This window comes from Canis lupus, chromosome 21, assembly GCF_048164855.1.
Source record: "Canis lupus baileyi chromosome 21, mCanLup2.hap1, whole genome shotgun sequence".
Classification (NCBI taxonomy): Eukaryota; Metazoa; Chordata; class Mammalia; order Carnivora; family Canidae; genus Canis; species Canis lupus.
This window is the reverse complement of record NC_132858.1, coordinates 40,886,208-40,908,108: the sequence shown is the minus strand read 5'-3', so window position 1 is coordinate 40,908,108 and position 21,901 is coordinate 40,886,208. Positions and strand designations below refer to the sequence as shown.

Here is a 21,901-nt window from a genome sequence, read left to right as displayed (position 1 = left end):
GAGAGAGGTAAAGGGACTGAGTCAGAGTGGTGAGAGGGGTAGGAGTACACAGCATTATAGGGAATAAAGGGAACAGGGTCCAGCTTTTTAATTTAAAACATTTTTTAAAAAGATTTTATTTATTCATGAGAGACACAGAGGAGGAGAGACATAGGCAGAGGGAGAAGCAGGCTCCCTGAGGGGAGGCTGATGTGGGACTCGATTCCAGGGCCTGAGGATCATAACCTGAGCCAAAGGCAGACGCTCAGCCACTGAGCCACCCAGGGGCCCCTAATTAAAAAATTTTTTTAATGTGGTTGAAAAAACCCAAATAACCTAAACTCCACCATCCTAACCATTAAGTATATGGTTCAATTTTATTCACACTCCCCATTTCTCCCTCCCCCCAGCTTGTGGAAGCCAACACTCTGACTTCTATGGGTTTGGCGACTTTAGATACATCACATAAGTGGGATTGTGCAGTATTTATCTTTTTGTGATTGGCTTATTTTCTTAGTGTAAAGTTCTCAAGGTGCATTCATGCTGTAGCATGCGACAGGATTCCGTTCTTTCTTAAGGCAGAATAATTTTCCATAGTGTATGCCATGTTCTGTTTATCCATTCATCCATCAGTGGCCACCTGGGTTGCTTGCACCTCTTAGCTATTGTGAATAATACTGTCCTGACATAGGGTGGCACATACCTCTCTAAGACTCTGCTTTCAATTCTATTGGATATACACCTAGAAGTTGGGGTACTGCCTCCTATGATAGTTCCGTTTTTAATTTCCTGAGGAAACACATACTGTTTTCTACAGTCCTTTTTTTTTTTTTTTGCTTGTTTGTTTTTTCCACAAACTGTTTATTTTTTTATTTTTTTTGTATTTTCTTTTTTTTTAATTTATTTTTTATTGGTGTTCAATTTACTAACATACAGAATAACCCCCAGTGCCCGTCACCCATTCACTCCCACAAACTGTTTATTTTCCATCAACCTTATTTCCATTTTGTTTGCCTTTGTGGAAGAGCAGTTTAGGATGACTCAGTGGTTGCTCCTATCCATTCAGTGGCCTGAGGAGTGGGAGCCGTGGGCCAGTCTTCAGTGGCAGGCTGGACGCTCTAGTCTTGGGTAGGGAACTGTTGAAAGGCACAGAAGGCACCTGCCTGCCTTCAGACCAACCAGTCTGTGACTTCAGGTTGAGCAGCAGCGAACTCAGGAGCTGGAGCAGCCACTCACCCTGAAATTCCTCCTTGGTCACAGCCTGTTCAGCAGCAGCCTGCTCTTCCTTTTCAATGTCTTCAGGATCTCTGTAAGAGTAGACCCCAGGCATGACCTTCCATGGGTGCTCATGGGAAATGGTGTCGCACACTTGCAGAACCTCCCGGGCCAGCACCCACCACATCAGACCCACTGAGTGAGCTCCCTTATTTGTGGCAAGGGATGGCAATGCCACACAGCACAGAGGAGAGTCTGTGTTACACAGAGTGATGGTAGGAAGGTCAGCATAAGACTCAGGCTGGTGGTCAGTGCTGGGATCAGTAACCACCAGAAGTCTCAGCACCTGGAAGGCTGCCTAGATCTGGTTAGTGAAGGTTCTAGGAGTGAAGTGGCCAGCCTTGGGAATGGTTCCAGTAGCAGCAGCAAACTTCATGTAGCTCGCCGGCCATATTCCTGGATGATATGACATGACGTCAACTGGGTTTTCAGTGGCAACAATGACATAAGCTGCCAGCATAAGCTTCTCTCAGGTTCTCCTGAGATTCGTGATGTAGATCCCATCGCCTTTCCCTCTGTAGATGTACTATTCCATTTGGAAGTCAACGTTGGTCCCAGCTAAGTGGGTTCCCTGTTGCAAGGAATTTGAGGACATGCTCATCCTTCATATGCAGGACACCAAGGTCTCCAGATATTGTCAAAGTTTCCCTTTCAGTTACAACAGGAATGCAAACAGTGCCAGATGGACGCTTCCCTGGGTAGCACAGAAAGGCAATCCACTTGGTTTTTGATATCATTGTCTTAATTCTGACTACAAAAGATAGAAATGACAGCTATTTGGCATAATATTTGGCATAAAAGCTGCCTGTGTGTTGAGTGGAAATCTGCATCATCTTCTTTAATCCTCAAAACAACATTCTGAAGCGGTATTATTGGCACAGTTTGCAGATGAAGTATAGAAATGTTAAATAGGCCAAGGAACTAGTTAGGGCCTGGGACTTGAATTCAGGTCTCTCCTGATTTTCAGATGCAGCCATTTTCATGTTTTATTTCTTTTTTTAAAAAAGATTTTATTCATTTATTCATGAGAGACACACACACACACAGAGGCAGAGACACAGGCAGAGGGAGAAGCAGGCTCCCTGCAGGGAGCCCAATGTGGGACTCGATCCCAGGACCCCAGGATCAGGCCCTGGGCTGAAGGCAGCGCTAAACCGCTGAGCCACCCGGGCTGCCCTCACGTTTTATTTCTGGTGCCAAGGGCCTGTTTTCCCAAATTCCCTAGGGATTTACGAGATGTTTTTCACCATTTGGAGAGTATTTCATGAATTACAAGGTAACATTTAAAAGAACTGGGAGTCAGGAGTCATATTGCCACTCTCATAATTCTAGCCCCAAAGTCTTAAGTAATCATCTCTCTCCATGCAGCACGTGGAAGCGGGTCGTTCCTACACACTGCCAGCGACACCCAGGCTGGCACCACAACAAGCCTCTCTTCTTCGGCGCGGTGTCTGCATTGTAACCGGTTGCTGTCATTGTTCAAAATTAATGAATAGTTTGCAAACTAGCATCACTTCTGTGAAAGTTGATGGACATATTAATTATACCTTATTTAGATTTCACAGTTGCGTGACCCAGATTCTTCTCTTCTGCCAAATTTCCAAAGAGGCAGTGGCATTTTAAAAACTTCAGTTAAACATAGTTAGTGTATTAAAATGCAAACAATGGAGGAATTGGCCATGCAGAAATGGGAAGATGATGAGCTTAGTTTATCTCACTTCAGGACTTGAGTCAGATAGTCCATTTTCAGGGTTTTTGGTTGATTCAATAGAGCACATATTTCCCTTCTGGGGTTTTATTAAAATCTTTTGTAGGCACTGTATCTACTCCGTGTCTCCTTTCTATTATACAAGAATCAAGGCATTTACTGGAAGACTGATCCCAGCTGCTGATTAACAACATCCTCAGTGCATTAGATCTCTTGTTTTGGGTGTTTATAATCTACATTGATAGAAGATTGGGATGCACACAGGGGTTTGAATCTTGGCTTCACAATTTCATATTGAGCTACTGCCAATAGGACAGGCATTATGTAGATGCTGAGGATATGGTAATACTTATGATACAGCCCCTGCCTATGGGAGCTCAAAGGGGGCCCTGCTGGGGGCATACAAGTAAGCAGGTAATTACAGTACCCTATGATAGGGATATGATCGCGGGGAGAGAGGGATGACAGGAAATCTGCAGGAGAGATCCCTATCCTAGTAGTTTGGTGGAGGATTAGGTCAGGGAAAGCTGCCTGGGGAAATGTTGTCTAACTGTTTCAGTGTTTCTCAGGCATCAGTATGCACCAGACCCAGGTGACTGAATCAGAAGACTGTCAAAATAGACATTTCTGGGCCTCACCTCTAGAATTTCTGATTCTGTACATCTGGGGCCTGAGAATGTGAATTTCTAACAAGTTTCCAGTTGATGCTGATGCTGCCTGCTTTGGGACCACATTTCAAGAATCATTTGTCTAAGCCAAGATCTGAAGGAGGGTGAGAATGGAAAATGTGTGTGTGTGTATGTGTGTGTGTGGTCCATACTTGTGCTCAACCATGGGAGGTGGAGCATGGGGAGTGCTGGGTAGAAGGATATTCCAAAGGGAAAAGAATGTACAAAGTCTTGAAGATAAAAGAGAACATGGCATACCTGGGGACATCAGTATTGTAGAGTTGAGAGTATAAGAAGTTGTGAGGGGTGAAGTGATGGCATCAGGAGTGACAAATTGCAAAGGACCCACAAAGGACTCCATGCTAAGGAGTTGAGTCATGGCAGTGGGAAGCTGCCAAGTGGTTCGGTCAGGAGAGTAATGTGATGGGATATGCATTATAGAAAGGTCTCTCTGGCTTCACTGTGGATAACAGGACGGAAAGGGCAACATAGGAGCAGGGAGACGAGTTAGGAGGGCCTTGCAGTGACTCAGGAGAAAGATGATGGTGGCTGTGTGGAGACTGCTCTTTGCCAAGGAGAGGGCTGTGGTGGATTGAAGTCAGCCACAAAGTCCTAGATCCCTCTTTCCATTGAGAGATGAGGTCTATATCTCCTCCCTTTGAATCTAGGTAGGCTTATGATTGGTTGGCCAACAGAACAAGGTAAAAATAATGCTGCATCAGATTCCAGGCCCAGTTTTGAGAAATTGGCAGCTTTCTCCAAGATCCCTCCATCTTGGAGCACTTGTCATGGCTCCCTGGTCTGCCTCATGAGATGACCAACAGCCTTGCTGGAGAACCTCTGTGGAGAGGTCTAAGACCCCCTGGAGAGGGAGGGTGCCAGTTTTCTGCTTCTCCCTGCCAAGTGCTGGGTATGTGAGTGAAGACCTCATGGACCTTTCAGCTCAGCCGAGCTGCTGGCTGAACGTCACCAAGTGACCCCTGGCAATGCCATGTAGAGCAGAAGAATTGCCTTGCAGAGCCCTGCCTGAATTTCTGACCCACAATATTATGAATGTAATAGAATGGTTGTTGCTTTATGCTGCCAAGTTCTGGGGTAGTTTGTTCTGCAATAATAGATCACCGGAACAGTTTTAGTAATTGACACACACAGAGCACCAATATCTAAGGGGCGGGTGGGGGGAAGAGAGACCCTCAAAGCAGAATACATTTCAATGAAAGAGAAAAACAAGAAGAATATGGTGTCGTGGAAGCCAAAAGAAGACAGGGCTCTAGGCAGGAAGGAGTGGTTAGCAGAGACAAATGCTACAGAGGAGCAGAAAAGGATAAAGACCAAACAGTGTTCCTTATATTTAGTGGCACAGAGGTCACTGGTGACATTGGTGAAAATCTAATAAGCCAGAAGACAGCTTATAGTGAGGAGACAGAAGGTGAAAGTAACTCTGTCAAGAAGCTTCAAGGAGAGGGGGTAGTTCTAGGGGTTTGTAGGGTTGAGAAAAGGTTTTTATTTTTAAGTTATCAGACTTGAGAGCACATCTCATACTGATGGGAAGAATGCCAGGAGAGGGTAAAGAGAGGTCCTGGGGCAAATGATACTGTGAGGTTCTGCAGAACACAGAGAGCTGGGTTCCAAATACAGGCAGAGGGATTTGCTTAGGGTGGAAGGAGGGACCCTTCTTCCACTGTGACAGGAGAGAATAGGAAAATGAGGGTGCAGAGGAAGAGAAATGTGAAGATGCGTAGCAGCTGTAAGGTGACGCTTATCTGATGGCACCTCTTTCTCCTCTGAGGTGGGAGACAAGGCTGCGTGCTTAGAGAGGTGGGGGAATTGGGGAGATGAGACTTTCAGGAGTTTGGGAAGACTTGGGATAGCCACTGTGGGGATAGCAGAGGACCAAGCAGAGAGACCCAGGACTGCATCCATGAAAATGGTACCTACTTCTATGCTTGTGTGATCTTCTTTTCCCTTTGGTCCCATCTAATGGTCCAGGGCTAGAATCAAGGAAAAGCAGACAGTTTGGATGAATGTTGGGTTGGCATCTTGGAGGACTTGTATAAGGACACATAGAAAAAAAAAAAAAAAAAAAAAAAAAAAAAGGACACATAGTAAAGGACTTCAGGATGCTGGCAAAGGAAGGACTGAAGTGAGGGTGCACGCATCAGAAAGCCAATGATGACAGAGAAGAGTCAAGTTTGAGGGATCAAGGTCTTGATCAGCTTGAAGGAGAGAGGATAGGGATCTGATTTTGCTTTTTCAGAGGTTCTAGGTAATGGCAGAGTCCAAGGTCTAGAGTTGGTGGCTGGGGTGCACAGGAACTGAAGGCAAGACAGAGAGGAAATCTATGTGGATGGTCTCTGACAAGGTCTCTGGAGGTGGCAGGGTTTGAGGGTGAAGGAAGACTAGGGGGCAGCTGCCAGAGTGTTCACAAAGTGTGCAAGCCTGGGAGGTTTGACTGTTATCCCATTCTACAGGAGAAGAAACTGAGGCATGGAGGTCACATAGCTATTGAGTAGCAGAGCCAGGCCTCTGAACCCAGGAAGTCTGGCTGCAGAGTTCATGCTCTACAACACGAAGCGGCCTGTCATCACATAGATGGGAAAATAGCTGTAGAAGGCTCACGTGTGGGGAGCAGAAGAGGGAAGGCCAGGTTTCTGAGGACACGTGTAGCATTCCAACTGGATCTTGAAGAATAATTGTAGTTCACACATATTTGGCCAGGATTTATGGCAAGTAATGTACATGAAATCATTCCATTGAATTGACCTCTCCTGATGTCCCTCCATGGTGGGCTCAGTCATCACTGTCTCCATTTTATTTTTTAAAAAGATTTATGAGAGAGAGAGAGAGAGAGAGAGAGAACACACCTGCAGGGGTTGGGGAGAGGGAGAGAGGGAATCTCAAGCAGATTCTCTACTGAGTATGGAACCTCTGTGGGGCTCAATCCTATGGCCCTGATTCATGACCCTGAGATCATGACCTGAGCCAAAACCAAGAGTGGATACTCCACCGAGAGCCCCCCAGGTGCCCCTCACCACCCTCACGCTAGAGAAGAGGACACTGAAACACAAAGTAGTTCAGCACTGGCTGAATGTGACAGACCACATGTTAGAGCCTGGATTGTAACTGAGGCAGGCTGGTGCCAGAGCCAGGGCACCCAACCACTGCCCTGTAGGTGCCTCACCCTGGAAGCTCCGGGAGGACGGTGGGAGGGGAAGGAGGCCTTGAGGTCAGCGGGAGTGTGTGTTGGCCATGGCTGGAGGAGGTGTGTGTGGGAAATCAGTGGATGTTATAGGTTCAGGGAGCTCCTGTAGGGTACACATAATGGCTGGAAAGCTGGAGAAACAGAGTGAGGGAATCAGGATAAGTATTCCTTCTAGGTGAGTATGAAGAGCTTGGGTACTTCTTGGGTCAATTTGTGGAGTGGTGATGTCTGTGGTTGGCATGTCCCTGCCTCCCCTCCCCCTACACCAGACCTCATGCCCCTTAGTGACAGTCAACCAATGATGGCTAGGTGATGCAAATGCTCATCGAGGCACAAGGGCCTGAGGTGGTGTGGTCGCCACCCACACATGGGGGTGGGGAGAATCAGCTGATTCACAGTAGAGTTGGGCTTTAGATGAGTGGAGGTGGGGACCACTGAGAGCTCCTGACAATGACAAATCTGAGCCCCCCACCCTTGCTCAATCTTGTGGTTCCAATGGCATGGGAAGGACATTCTGAGAGTGGTGCTCAGGGTCTGTCAACTGTGGCACCTGCGGCTCCACCACCCTGAGAGGTCCTTCTCTTTCCTCTGAAGCAGGGCTGTGGCCCCAGGAAGCTGAGCCCAGGTCCTCATGGAAGGAGCTTGTGGGAGCACTGTTTGGAGAAGGAGAACAGATTAAATACACCCCCGAGTCTCTCCTCGACATCAAACCTGCACAGCCCAACAAGCAGCTGGTGACATTAGGCTGCCACAGTGCCTTGGTTCAATCACAAGGGGTCCCTGTCTTCCCCTTTCCTTTCACGTGGGGGAATTTCTCAAAAGAACACGATTTCTGCTGTGTCTCCACTCCACCTCTGCCTCCTGCTCAGTCACTCAGATAGGGAGAAAGAGAAGACAAGAGGTTTTCTCAGCTAGCAGCAGCCAGAGAGGACTCGGATACGCTCTGCCCAGTTTTCTGTGCTGTAATTAAGTAAGACAAGCAGTTTTCTCTGAAGTGCTGGTGATGAGCCACTGGGGATTTCTGGGAAGGTTGCCTTTGGGAGTTTGGATCAGGCCAAGGGAATAATTAGCTGCAAAGGGAAGTGAGGAGCTGCAGACAGAGCAACGGGGAGAGCATCCTCGGGAAAAGCCTCGTGACTCCTTACTCCCAACAGGCCCTGGGCCCACGGTGACCGAATTGGGAGGGATGGGGCTGTCCGCCAACGGGCTTCAGGGCTCATTTGAGTACCATTCCCTGCTTACCCCTTGATCCCTGTTTTCTAGGAGCACCGGGGAGGAAGATACCAAGTGCTCAAGCCTGAGTGCTCATCTCCAAACACATCAAAGAACATACAAGGATCCATTAAAAATGATACATGGAACATGGTCCTTTCAAGTCAGAATATGAAGACGAGAGGCAGCTTCTTTCTCTGCAGGCCGCACTGTCACCTGCAGGGCTACAGTTGAACTCCCTGCGACAGTGGCCCAGACCACCTGACGCTCGGGACCAGATAGCCCTGTGCCCTCTGGAAGATGCTGGAGCATAACGGTGCTTCCCAGCAGGATGGCCAGGGATCACTAAATCTGAGCACGGTTTTACTTCTCAATGGGGCTGCTTGTCACAGTTGAATCAGGAGTGAGGGGTATCCAGCCTTGAGCTGTGTTTGTTCCCCTTGTAAAGGCCTGTCACAGCTTCATACCTCGTGAGATTAGTTACCCCCCAGTCTAACAGCCCGGCCACCCACGGTGACCCTCACAGTCCCACGTGCTGTAAAGTAGGAGACTAGGCACAAGGGAAATATGCGATGAACAGAACCCCTCACCCAAACGTCAGGATAAATATCTGGGACATTGCAGTGGCATTTTCTTGTCAGTTTAAGAGCGGAGATTCTTCAGGTGTGGTCCTGGGACCACCAGCAGATTCATATAACCCGGGAGCATGTTAGGATTCTCACTCTTGGCACCTCCTCCCCCACCCCAGGTAACAGACACCCTGGGAGTGGGGCCCAGCAGAGGAGGCCTTGGGAGATGATTCTGAAGCCCAGGGTTATGTGGGAACCACGAGTAAAAGAGTGAGCAGTCAGGGGGCTCTTGTGCCCGGACTAGGACTTGGGGTGTTTCAGACCCGAGATGTCTTTGCGAGAGCTTGGGAGGAAGGCCTGAGAGAGAGGATCATATTGGCAGCAGGGGTGGGGGGACCCATAGGTATCTTGGTAGCACGGATTTGAGGTGTGGTTTAAAAAAATTCGCTCTGTTTGGTATTGTATTGTAGTAACGGCAAAGTGTAGTATTTCCAAATAATTTGTCAGTGTAGGCAGATAATTTCAGCTGTAGCCCAGATGACTTTGGACCCACAGAAGGGATTTACTTCCTAGTCCTTCATGTCTATGATGTTCACCACAACAAAGCTTTGATGTTATTAGGAATGCATTTAGATTTATATCCACTGGATCTAGATCCCCTCTTTGGCATTGGTCTGGTACTAGCTAGCTCATACCTTAAACCCAGACTAGAAAATATGGATAGAGGCTATTTTTGAAATTACATTCTCCTTCTCTTCTTCCCAAACAATGCATTCTGAGATTCTGATACGAATAGGAGGCATTTTAGGGCACATGTGGAAAATCACGATTTAAGAAAAATGTGAGCATGCATTTTTTATGTTCTGAGAAGCTAAGAAAAAAATACGGAAGAGAAAGTTCAGAGAATCTAGGAGAAACCCTGAAGAATAGCCTTTTAGCCAAGAAGAAAAATTGTTAGTTGTTGGCTATATTCAGAAGATTTGCATTTTTAAAGTTAATGACTTATATAATAAAAGGTTCCAGTTAAATTATTATAGTGGCTGCTTGCTTCAGGGCAAGTGAAAACCTTTGAGGTTTTAAATCATATTCTTCAGTCTGGCAGGAGAGGGCATTTTAAATTCTTGCAAACTATTTCTTTAATCTCTGTAACTTTTCTCTACCTGGTCCCCTATATGTAACTGGCAGGAAAATGAAAAAAAAAAAATTTTTTTTTTTTTTAACCAAAAATGTTGGTATTCAGGCACGAATGGGTAGGTAATGTTAAGATTGCTGAGGCTTCCCTGGAAGTATTATTTGGTTGGTAACCTATGAAAAATTAGTAGCTGTATTTAACTGCCTGAATATAGCATATTATGGTTATCCTACTTTTGAGCCTTGGTGTGATTCAACCTTTGACCTGTGCATTGACAATGACTCTTGAAATCAAACCCGTCCCAGAAAAGCTAGCGATTTAACTGTTTTAACTGTAACGATGGCTCAGCATTTGCCTTGCATCAAAGAGGCAGGGCAAGTGGAAATTTTACAGTGTGGTTCTGCTCTAATGTAGAAAGATGCTAAGAGTCATATATTTTGCCTCCTGACTGAGGACTTTAATCCAGCATGCTCTGGGTACTGCAAACAGAGATCCTCAGAGCAAAACTCCATAAAAGGAACAAAATCAGATAGAATTGAATATACAAAAGCACTTGAATAAAATGGACTGTATCTTGATGCCCAGAATATAAGTAGTCAAAAAACTCTTTTTCCATAAAGCTCAAGTTCTGGAAAAACACTGGGACATAGTGATGCGCATTTACGTAGAAGCTTTACTGGGGTTTAAGCTCTGGAAGCCTGATGTGGAGCTTGATCCCAGCACCCTGAGATCATGACCTGAGCTGAAGGCAGACACTTAACTGACTGAGCTACTCAGGCTCCCCTGTATAATATTTCTTAAATTTACCTAACTGGAGAGCACTTTGGTTCTGCTGTGGAGAATCATGACAGCCTGATGCTAATTGTGATGGCCTTTTGGGTGGTGCTGATGGGGCTGTGACTTCCCCGTCATGAGTAAGGACAATCAGGGCTGATCGGGACCAGGTATAGAAGGTCCCCCTCCATATCAGGGCAGGGCCCACCCTGACTCCCCCACAGCAGCACCCTGCCTGTCTGTGGTCAGCTCACCAAGACGGTGGGTGAGGTACAGCCAGCAGCCCCTCATTGCCCCATCAGTTCCTGGGTGGGGGAGAGACCCCCCCAGAGGGCCACTCTGGCTCTGAGACAGCTGCTGTGGATGACAGGGAGACTGGGTGGCTTCATTTACATTCAAGCAGCTGTGATCCCATACAAGCTAGAAGGGAAAGCCCACAAGGGAGAAAATGACTTACTCATAAAATTTTAATAAATAGGTTAAAAGAAAAACCTGCCTCAGCTCCTTTTTGTGTTGCCGTCAGCAAGCCCATCTCTTGTAGCAAGCTGACATTCTTGTCGGCAGTACTGTTAAGAGCACTCCAAATAAGATAATTACCCAATAAAGTTAATATTAACCAAATTGCATGGGACTTGAATTAAAAATATATTTGATTGCAAGATTGAAGTCCAAGTCATGTGTCTTACCCACCAAATGTGCAGTTTGCCTGCCTCGAGAGTAGGAAGTGGCATGGGGAGGAGGCTGCCATTTATATTCTGAAGGTGAACCCACTCTCAGAAGGAGGACCTCCAAGGATGCTTTATTCTCTACTTCAAGGCAGCAAGGGAATGAGGTTTCTGCTTTCTACTTTATCTCTGCATGATGTTTCCGTTCACTTTGCTGGGCAGCAGTGCCGGTTAGCACAGCCAGTCCTTTCTTGTGAAGAGTGAGCTAAGGTGGCCTTAGAATGGGAAAGGGCACTGCTGGGTGGGTTCCAGTGTCCTTGTAGGGCTGTTGCGAGGAGGCAATCCGAGCCATTGTCTGAGCTCTCCTGTCAGCATGCCCTGGGACTGCATGGCTGGAGACGGCACACAAAGGCCATTACATTTGAGCAGAAAGAGCTCAGGACGTGGGGTCAAAAGACTTGAGTTCTAATAGTCTCTGTGTCATTAACTAATTCAATGATTTTTGGCAAGTCAGTTCCCTTCTTTCTGCCTCATTTTTCTTTTCTGTCAAATGATGGTAAAAAATTCACTCTATCCCTCTAGGGGAGAGAATAAAAAGAATAATAGACATGGAAGTATGAATTTAAGTAGTTATCATTAGCCTCAAGTGATTGGTCAACAGGAAAGTCATCATTTTAGGGTATTAAAACAACAAGATGAAACAGAAATTGATAAAAATCAAAAATAAAACTAAAGAAACAAAAGTCCAGGACTAGATGGCTTCACTGGTGAATTCTACAAAATGTTCAAAGAATTAATACCAATTCTTCTCAAACTCTTCCAAAAAACAGAAGAGGAAATATTTCCAAACTTACTTTACAAGGCCAGCATCACTCTGATACCAAAATCAGACAAGGATGCCACAAAAAAATTATAGGCAACACACATGCAAAAATCCTCAACAAAATATTAGCAAATCAAATTCAATAATACATTAACAGGATCACATACTGTGATCAAGTCAGATTCATTCCAGGGATGCAAGGATGCTTCAACATCTACCAATCAATGTGATACACATATTAACAAAATGAAGGATAGGATTATGTGGTCATCTCAACAGATGCAGAAAAAGCATTGACAAAATTCAGCATCCATTTATGATAAAAATTCTCAACATAGAAAGTACAAAGGTGGGGACACCTCGGTGGCTCAGCGGTTGAGCGTCTGCCTTTGGCTTGGGTCATGATCCCGGGGTCTTGGGATCGAGTCCCACATCGGGCTTCCTACATGGAGTCTGCTTCTCCCTCTGCTTGTGTCTCTGCCTCTCTCTCTCTGTCTTTCATGAATAAATAAATAAAAATCTTAAAAAAAGAGAAAGTACAAAGGTAAGGTTTCTTAACATAATGGAGGCCACATATGACAAGCCTGCAGCTAACATCATACTCAATAGTGAAAAGCTGAAAGCTTTTCCTCTAAGATCAGGAACAAGACAAGGATGTCCACTCTCATCACTTTTATTCAACATGGTATTGGAAGTCCTAGCCAGAGCAACTGGGCAAAAAAAAGAAATGAAATGCATAAAATAAGATGGAATGGAAGAAGTAAAACTGTCACTATTTTCAGATGACATGGTATTATATAGAGAAAACCCTAAAGACTCCACCAACAAACTGTTAGAAGTAATAAAGGAATTCAATAAAGTAGTAGGATACAAAATCAATATGTAAAAATCCATTGCATTTCTGCATATTAATAATGAACTATCAGAAGGAGAAATTTAAAAAATCCTATTTGCATTTACATCAAAAAGAATAAAATACTAAGGAGTTAATTTAACCAAGGAGGTGAAAAACTTGTATGCTGAAAACTATAAGACATTAATAACCAAAACTAAAGAAGACATAAATAAATGGAGAGATATTCCATGCTCATGGATTAGAAGAATATTGTTAAAATGTCCATACTATCCAAAGCAATCTACAGATTCAATGCAATCCTTGTCAAAATTCCAATGACATTTTTCACAGAAATAGAACAAACAACTCTAAAATTTTTATGGAACCACAAAGGACCCTGGATAGCCAAAGCAATCTTGAGAAAGGAGAACAAAGCTGGAAGCATCATGTTCCCTGACTTCAAATCATATTACAAAGCTACAATAATCAAAGCAGTATAGTATTGGCATAAAAACAGACACAAAGATCAATGAAACAAAATAGGGTCCAGAAATAAACCCAAGCAAATATGGTCAATTAATTTATGACAGATTAGCTAAGGATATAAAATGGGGAAAGGACAGTTTCTTTGATAAATGGTGCTGGGAAAGCAGGATACCATACACAAAAATTAACTCACAATAGATTAAAGCTTGAATATAAGACCTGAAACCATAAACTCTTAGACGAAAACATAGGTGGTAAGCTCCTTAACATTAATCTTGTGATGGTTTTTATTGTATTTGACACCAAAGCAAAGGCAACAAAAGTAAAAATAAACAAATGGGACAACATTAAACTAAAAAACTTCTACATAGCAAAAGAAACCATCAACAAAATGAAATGCTATTGAATAGGGGATCCCTGGGTGGCGCAGCGGTTTGGCGCCTGCCTTTGGCCCAGGGCACGAACCTGGAGACCCGGGATCGAATCCCACGTCAGGCTCCCGGTGCATGGAGCCTGCTTCTCCCTCTGCCTGTGTCTCTGCGCCTGTCTCTCTCTCTCTGTGACTATCATAAATAAATAAAAATTAAAAAAAAAAAAAGAAATGCTATTGAATAGGAGAAAATATTTATAAATGATATATCAAATATGGGCTAATATCCAAAATATATAAATAATTCATACAACTTAATAGCAAAAAACCCAATCTGATCAAAAAATGGATAGGGGATATGCATAGACATGTTTCCAAAGACATACAGATGGCCGACAGACATGGGAAACCATGCTCAACATCACTAGTCAGCAGGGAACTGTAAAACCAAACCAAAATGAAGTACTACCTTACACCTGTTAGCATGACTATTATCAATAAGGCAAGAAATAATAAATGTTGGCAAGGACATGGAGAAAAAGGAACCTTCATGCACTGTTGGTAGGAACATAAATTGGTGCAACCACTGTGGAAAACAGTGTAGAAATTGCTAAAAAAATTAATAACAGAAATACCATATCATCCAATAATTCCACTTCTGGAACTTTCACTTCTGGGTGTTTATCCAAAGAAAGTGAAAACTCTAATTCAAAAAGATATATGCACTTCCATGTTATATATTGAGCAGCATTGCTCAATAGCCAGGTCATGGAAACAACATAAGTAAATACTGATGGATAAATGGATAAAGAAGGTGCAGTATATGTATACATGTATTTGTTTAGCTATAAAAAGAATGAAATCTTGCCATTTGTGACAACATAAATGGACCTTGAAGGCATTATGCTAAGTGAGATAAGTCAAAGAAAGACAAATATGGTATGATCTCACTTATATATGGAATCTAAAACAAAACAAAACAAAAACACAAGCTCATAGATACAGAAAACAGATTGGTAGTTGTTGCCAGAGGTGGGGAGTATGGGGTAGGGATAACACGTGAAACGGGCCAAAAAGTACAAAATTCCAGTTATAAAATAAGTAAGTCATGAGATGTAATGTATAGCATAATGACTCTAGTTAATACTATATGGCATACTTGAAAGTTGCTAAGAGGACAGCTCCTAAAAGTCGTCATCATAAAAAAATTTTGTAACTACGTATGGTGATGGATATTTAGACTCACTGTGGTGATCATTTTGCAATACATACAAATATCAAATCATTACATTGGACACCTAAAACTAACATAATATTACGTGTCAATTATATCTGAATAGAACAAACTAAAATAAATAAAACTAAGGGTAAATTCTGGGCCTGGGGCGGGGAAAAATCCAAAGTCTCTTATCTTCTTCAGAGAATAAGGAAAAGGAATAAAATAAGCAAATCACTCAGAGTTATGAGCAGTATGTATTAGTAACTACCATAATAGAGTCAAAATACCAATATTCATTAGGCTAAAAAACTAGTTTTCTTTTAAAAAAATCTAGAGAAATACTCAAAATGCATTCTAACTACAACTATGTAACTAGTATATATTTGCAAGACTGCAGACCTGGAGAATTTGATATAGTCTCAACGGAAGCAAATGATACAGAAAAATGGCAGCGGTCTCATGGAAAGAGCACCAAGCAGACAGGTACGACCTCTGGCACAAGCAAGTCATGAGAAAACCACCTGTGTGCCATGTTCTCACACCTATATAATGGAGACAATTCCCAACCTAATCAACTCACAGGGTGGAATGAAATGAAATGAAACACCTATCTGAAAATGTGCAAGTACCATATCTCTGAGAAGTGCCATTATTTTAATTACTTAGTCAAGTCTCTGTTCTTATTGTAATTCAAGTCAACAATCATTGGTTGAGGGTCCACAGGCCAAGTGTGGTAAATTTGGTCAAGAGGTTACTCATCCTGTGTGGTTTTGTCAAGCAAGAGGAGATGGAGAGGGGTTGGTTCCTTACAGAGGTGGTGTGTGAGCTGATCAAGTAAAGAGTCATTCATCCCGTCATACTGTCATTCAGTCAATATTTGTGGGGCTCCATCCCTGTTCCAAGCACTGTCTGAGGGCCTTCTGCATTTATAAACAGAAAGAAGATCCCTGCACTTCAAGAATTTATATTCTAGTGGATGAAGGTGGGGGCTAGGTAAAGCGGGTTGTCAGGGTGAGGAGAGACCATTTGGGTGGTGTTAACAAAGACAAGAAGGGGAACACAGAAAGGGAAAAGTTTATTTTCTAGGTTTACTTTGGATTACTTAGTAGTGACTGTTGGAATCTACGTCAAGAAGGACTCTGAGACTTCCTTCTGGCTCCAGTAGAAATGTCTGGCCAGAATCAATTAATTATATCTGCAATGGTGTGGGATTGTAGCCTGTGTGCCAGAGACCTGCTATTCCCAGTGAGGTCCCACGTGGCTGGATTACACCTGAGTCATCATGGTCTGTGTCCTTCCACTCTCCGGGGACTGTTACGAAGCTCAATAAGTCAGTTTATTGAGTCCAGCATTTATGTGTATGTGCAAAATTATTTGAATAATCTCAGAGAAAGCTCTTCTACCAACAGGGAAATGGTACAGGTCTACTTTCCCCATCTTTCGTCTCCTCTACACTGAAACCACAAGCAGTCATGTGACTCAGCTATGTTTCATAGAACGTGTGCCTGTTTGCGGTTACACTTCTTTGCACCCTGGGCCCCAACTCAAAGTGATCTTCAACCTCTTAGACTCACAGAAGTTTTAGTTCCTTATTTGCTACTTTTGGAGTATCTAATTCATCCCCATCATAGCATTTTAGAAAGAGAGTGGTCTACTTCTCTCCTTTAAGTCTCCCGAGGAAGCCATATAGTCTCCTTGTTGACTTATTTCCCCCTCAAATTTCTTATGGTGTACTAAGGTTCTAGAATCTTTCATACTAAGATGACTCTAGCCTTCAGGCTGGGCCTTAAAGGGAGATGGAAGGAAACACTCTTACATGGTCTTTGATATGTCAAATTTAGAAAATCCTTTCTCTGTTGAGATTGTATTACTTTGAAGCTATCTTCTTAGAGTAAAATTTATTTTGTGTATCAAAATTGCTCATTTTTTTCCCCTGTTGGTTGAACTGTGGGAAACTGCCATACCTTAGGTCAAAGGTTGACTGCCAGAAATTTCCTATGGCTCAGTCTACTATTTGTATACCTTCTGTAACAATCCTAATCTTGAGGATCTGAGATGTTTTATGGAGTACTATGCTTTAAGATGTTTTATGGAGAATACCTAGTACTTAGAAAGGCAAAAAGAAATAAATATTAATATTTTGTTAAAACATGTCTCTCTGGGGGTGTCTGGGTGGCCCAGTGGGTTAAGTATTCCACTCTTGATTTTGGCTTGGGTCGTCATCTTACAGTGGTGATATCAAGCCTGATGTTGGGCTCTATGCTCAGTATGGAGTCTGCTTTAGATTCTTCTTCTCTGCACATCCCCTCCCCATACACACATGCATGCACATGCTCTCTCTCTGAAACAACAACAGGGGCACCTGGGTGGATCAGTGATTGAGCATTTGCCTTCAGCTTGGGTCTTGATCCCGGAGTCCTGGGATCAAGTCCCACATAGGGCTCCCTGCATGGAGCCTGCCTCTCCCTTTGCCTATGTCTCTGCCTCTCTCTCTATGTCTCTCATTAATAAATAAATACAATTAAAAAAAAACCCCAAACAACAAAAAACATCTCTCTACTTTCAAAGTCCATTCTTCCTATATTCCCTCCTTAATGACAGTAAGAAAAGCTGCTCAAGGCTTTTCTTTCCAAACTTGAAGAGTTGGAATACTCTTCAGCTTGGTTTTTATAGATGACATAAAGCCAGAAGGCACCTGTCCCCTTTAGTGTTCACTGGTTGAATGGTAAAAGGAAGCATTTCATGAGAAACTCCTGGGATGTTTGAAATGACATCCATACCTATATTTGTTTCTCAGAAGTCTGAGGGCAAACTAGTTTCTCTATTTGCTACTGAATAGCATCTGTATTTAATCTGATGGAACCTTCCAGGAAGACAAAGCTGGTGTTTATAGAAGTTTTATATGATCATCCCTTTTTATTTTACTCATGGCATCCAATGGCTGTGGTGTGCATGCAGGTGTGGTGTAGAAGTACCTGAGTATTTTAACATTTGTATGAAGGACTGCAGAGCAACTAAATAAAGCAACAGGACAGGCTAGTTGGAGAAGGCTGCTTTCATTTGATAGAAGGTGATAACAAGCCCTCTTCCAAAAGGGGGGATGCTAGGAGTAGTGATCTATTTTTGGAAATAAAAGTCAAACTTATCTTTTTCTGTGCCAGGGGCTTTGCTCACTGGGCCTATTTCTCGTGGTCTGAAAAGGGTCAATCATAGAAACAATGCCACCAGTTGGCTAATTAGCAGAGACTCTACTGCTCAGGAGGGGAGCATCTACAGATGACAACGAGAAACTAAGAGACCTTAGTTCCCTGCATTGCCATCTCATACCTCTACCTCTGTGGGCAAAGGAGCATATGCTCACACCCAGCCCTGCTGACCACTAACAAAAATGGCAGCACTGAGAGGAATCTTCACTCCCCAGAGATAGGAGTGTGAAATCAGTTCACAAAAAGCCAGTGAGATGTTGCCCTTGGGTGTCAACTTTTTCTCACTGAGCCAAGAAAAGTGTTCTCAGCAAATTCTTAGATTCTCTCTGCCAACTCACCAGGTGCTGTACTAGGAAAAAAAAAAAAAAAAAAAAAAGAACATGAAGATCAAAACTAGAGACCTGAGATATTTCCAGTAAGAAGGAAGAAAGAGGCAATGTTCCCGCCCCACTTCGTGTTTTTTTTTTGTTTTGTTTTTTTGTTTTTTGTTTTTTGTTTTTTTTAGAAGAGAATTACAAGTATTTGGATGTCTGCTTCAGTCTTTCTTTTTTTTTTTTAATTTATTTTTTATTGGTGTTCAATTTACTAACATACAGAATAACACCCAGTGCCCGTCACCCATTCACTCCCACCCCCCGCCCTCCTCCCCTTCTACCACCCCTAGTTCGTTTCCCAGAGTTAGCAGTCTTTACGTTCTGTGTGGGAAATATCAGAAAGGGAGACAGAACGTAAAGACTGCTTCAGTCTTTCATAGGTACTTTCCTTGGAGGCTGATGTGGAGGTCAGTAGCTTCCTTTTACTTTGCTGAAAGTCATTATCCCAGAGATTTAGGGATTAGAAAACTAGGAATGCTTTGTGGTGGGAATGAGAAGATAGAGAACAGAATCTGGGAGTATTTGCTTTTAGGGAAAGATAAAACCACATTTCCTCTATCTCTGCTTTGCTTTACCATTTCCTTAAAAGTTATGTCACTTGGGGGTGCCTGGGTGGCTCAGTCAGTTGTCAGTTGGTCTTCTGACTCTTGATTTTGGCTTAGGCCATAATCTCAGGGTGGTGGGATAGAGCCTGGTGTTGGTCTCTGTGCTCAGTGGGGGACTCTGCTTCTCTCCCTCTGTCCTTCCCCCAGTCATGCATGCATGTATGCACTCTCTCTCTCTCTCAAATAAATCAATCTTTTAAAAAAGTTATGTCATATGAAGATAATATAAATAAAAATTATCTTACAAGGAGGGAAAAAACCTCAAATTGAGGTGTGATTATCAGGAGAGGGAGTCAAAAGCCACTGAACCCTGGGCTTTTATTTGCAAACCAACCTGTGGATTCATAATATGCTTTGGCCAATTCATTTGACTTCCATGATGTTTTTCAACAGAATAACTCCCTGCCTCATGTGGAACTGCAAAGTTGGTTTAGTTAAGTTTTGTACTTTGAGAGGTTCAATGAAAGGTGCTTAGAAATGCAAGGCAGCAGGGCACCTGGTGGCTCAGTTGGTTAAGCATCTGACTGTTGATTTCAGCGCATGTCATGTTCTCAGGGTTGTGAGATCAAGCCCTGCATCAGGCTCTGCACTCAGTGAGGATTCTGCTGGAGTGTCTCCCTCTCCCTCTCCCCCCTGCTCATACTCTCTCTCTCTCCTCCTAAAAAACAATACATCTTAAAAAAATAGAAGAAATGCAAAGTAGCATAAGAAAGTAAGCTGAGGACAACTTAGAAAAGAAATGTATACATGGTACCTAAAACCCATTTTTGAGTTGCCTAAATGCAACTTTTCCCAGAGACTGCATATATACCAGCTGGAGAGAATCAGATCAGCTTCCACATGCCTCATAGGATCAGAAATGGGGTGATTCTGTTAATCTTATCCCTCTGGGTATTACCTTAATTTTCAGGCCTTCTCTCTAGGTCCTCTCCAAGATGGAAGCCATCTGTCAGAGGCGCCTCTGGGTTTATAGCTCCTCCAGCATTCACACTCCATCTTCCAGAGCTCATTCCCTAACTGCAGGGCCAAATCACCTTTCTCAGCTCCATCTAACCCACAGCTGTTCTAGGCTTGACAGTTTCCATCGGATCACTACGAGTCTCCTGAGAACATTGAACTAAAAGACTGTAGGGCCTATACATGGTAGTTGCCTTGACAAATATCATTTTCAGAAAGCACCAGCTTATCCCATTTGATCTTTAGCCTTTTGTTATTGGTTTGGATTATAACTTCATCATTTATAATTTGGAGACATCCAGTTATTTTTTTAACTTTTACAAAGGAAAAATCCAAGTTTCTTACAATAAAGACAAGCAATTACAATGCTTCCCATGGTTATAAGTTCTGCTAAATGCAAAGAATAATGAAAATTAAAAGTATGAACTTGGTATGCAAACCAAGATTAAGCTAGTTTGGATTTGGTGCCAATCAGAGATATTGACTAGAAACCCCTAAAGTGGGTTTTCTGTCCCAAAATATTATTCTGAGTGAGTGAGTTTGATTTTTCAGGGACATCTTGTATGGTTTTCTAAACCCACAGTTCGAACTTTGCCACAGACTGGTGGGGTGATAGAGGAGAAAAATTGAGAAGGAAATTAGGAGAAAAAAATGGGAGCGGGAGATTGAGGAATGAAAGAACAAATGTTTGCTCTCTTTCTCATCATTCTGATGTCACACTTCTGTCACTCATTTCAGAGGCCCAGAATTAGAGGATCTTGCACAAGGCTAGAAGTATGACAGTGATTTTCAAACCGTGTGCCAAGGAACCCCAGAGGTTCTTTTCAGGGGCTGCCTCATAGATAAAGAAGGAGGGAAAGGCTCCATTTCCCCTTTTCTCCAGACCTCTCATGGACTTGACAGTAAGATGGAATCCTAATGAAAAAGCCAACTGTAGTTTTCTAGGTGAAATTTAACCCATTTAGTATTTTAGTTTTTAAAATTAGAATTATTGTAAAATGAGCAAGGTAGAGAAAATCAGCATAGGTCCCAAGTGATCCAAGTGAAAGAACCTCGTCTTGTTATTGGTTCACGCCCCTCACAGTTGAGCTTTCTAAACTCAGGGCTCCTCATACTGCTTCTGCCAAAGCCTTGGTCCCGTAGCATTCAGACTCCCAAGAAAGTGCAGGTTAGCTCTGGGGCATCCCACTCCTCAGGCTTCAGGTTGTCTCCCACTCTCCTGAGTTTCTTTTGTCCTCTATAAAGCCAAGAGAACAAGTGAGCTCAGCTTTATCATTGACAGAAATTACCTTAGGGTCATTCCAGATAATCACTGGGGATTTGTGTGCCAATTCAATAACAAAGAATTTTGTTATACAATGATGATGTAGCAGAAAAGATACTGAACCAAGCCGTAGAGCAGGGTTATGGAGCTATGACAGCTGACTACAAAGTAGGGAAGCATATGCTGGAGTTTTAAAACCGTTCTCGAGTAGTGGTCAGAAGTGAAGTGGGTTGCATTGAGCCTGATGTTGACCATGGGGGGGCTGCCAGAACTTTGCCAGAAAAAGGGAAGGATTTCTGCACAGAGACTGGAGCCTGGACTCCCATCACCGTGCCAGAAAGTAATCAAACATCTGCACTGCACATAAACAGTAGGAGTGGAAATGCCTGCTGAAAGCTCCACTGAGAGAGAATTATAATAACGGAGTTTTCTATCCCGGGGCTCTGACCTGCTGCCACAAGGTCACCATGGAAGAAATAATGGAGCAGCCTGCAAAAACCTAGAAGTATTTGGTCCTTTGCATGCCCTGTGTTGCACTTTGTATAAGATAGCAGCTCAATAACTATTAAAGACAGTTG

The 21,901-nt window shown here is 43.2% G+C and overlaps 1 protein-coding gene and 1 pseudogene across 3 annotated transcripts in view; both read right to left on the bottom strand.

The window, feature by feature from the left end:
- LHFPL3 (LHFPL tetraspan subfamily member 3) overlaps positions 1-21,901 on the bottom strand; it is a 559,454-nt gene that overhangs the window by 119,305 nt on the left and 418,248 nt on the right. The gene's annotated exons all lie outside the window — the stretch shown is intronic.
- LOC140613571 (small ribosomal subunit protein uS2 pseudogene) lies at positions 375-1,991 on the bottom strand (annotated as a pseudogene).